Source organism: Buceros rhinoceros, unplaced genomic scaffold (genome assembly GCF_000710305.1).
Source record: "Buceros rhinoceros silvestris isolate BGI_N320 unplaced genomic scaffold, ASM71030v1 scaffold25969, whole genome shotgun sequence".
Taxonomy (NCBI): Eukaryota; Metazoa; Chordata; class Aves; order Bucerotiformes; family Bucerotidae; genus Buceros; species Buceros rhinoceros.
Genome location: NW_010433656.1, coordinates 7237 through 8353, shown reverse-complemented (window position 1 = coordinate 8353; position 1117 = coordinate 7237). Strand labels below are relative to the sequence as shown.

The following is a 1117-nucleotide window of genomic DNA, read 5'->3' as shown; positions in this document are numbered from 1 at the left end:
GTTTCCTGCCATTCCCCTTGAGCCCCTTCGCTGTCGGCGGGGAAGACCTGGACCCTTTCGGGTGAGTATGGCTGGGAGAGGTCGTGCTTTGTGTGCCCAGGGAGCACCCTCTGCCCTGCCTTTGGGGCATGGGGGTGGCTGGGGACCTTCCCTTGGATCAGGCACCCAGCGAAGGGCTCCGAGTGCAGCCGGCGATGGGGTGGTTGCTCCGTGCAGATTGCAGAGGCCCAGCTGGACAGTGGCTGGAGCTCAGTGTGGTTTGGGTATCGTAACAAGATCCCGCCTTTTGCATAGCTGATCGGCTGCGATCTGCGTGGCTTTAATAGCCAGCCTGTACTCAGTTAACGTGCAGTAATTCCTTCAGTAAATCAAAGCTGAATATGTCGTTAAGTGAGTGTAAGCCCCTGATTTAAAATGTTCCCAGCTGCTGCCTCTACAGCCCAGCCGGCTGGGGCAGGGGAGGCTTAGGGTGAGTCGCCGGTTCCCAGTCCTGGTGAGAGCCTCCCGGCTGCCTGAGGCACTTGAGGCAAAGCCTGGGCAGAAGCGAGGCTGTCTGGGACTGATCTTCACAGATACATCCCCGTGCCTTTGCTTTGCTCAGGCGAGGAGAACCTGTCATCTTCCATGAGTTAAAAGCTCAGAGTCTGACGAAAACCAGCTCTTGGAGTGGTTGCGGAGTGTCCCGCTGCCCAGGGGACTCCTCTCTGGAACAGCTCTCCTGTGGCATCGCATTTTTCCCCTCTTGCAAGACTTGGTTCTCCATGGGTTTGGCTAGAAAAGGCCCAGCTGAAGGGGTCCTGCCTGGCTGGAGGGAGAGGCCTGGAGCCTGGGTGGCTGCAAGGAAACCTGAAAGCCTGAGGAGAGGGGGTGCAGCTGGGTGGAACCCAGTTTCTCTCACTGCCTCCAGCCCTTCATCAGAAGTTTCTTTGTAAATGACAAACAAAAAGATTGTAAATGGAAGCAGATTTGTGCGCTGACACCTGCCAGTGCAGGGGCTGCAGACCCAGACTCGCAGGCGTGTGCTTGTGGGGCCCGGCTGTCCTGGGGCGCTCTGGGCAGCCGGCCTGCCCTAATGGAACTCATTAGCGCCGTTGTTAATGACTCGTATGATTGCAGT

General features: G+C 57.6%; 1 protein-coding gene across 1 annotated transcript in view; it reads left to right on the top strand.

Moving 5' to 3' along the window:
• PSMF1 (proteasome (prosome, macropain) inhibitor subunit 1 (PI31)) overlaps nucleotides 1–1117 on the top strand; it is a gene marked incomplete at its 5' end in the record, with an annotated part of 5157 nt that overhangs the window by 2701 nt on the left and 1339 nt on the right. The gene's annotated exons all lie outside the window — the stretch shown is intronic.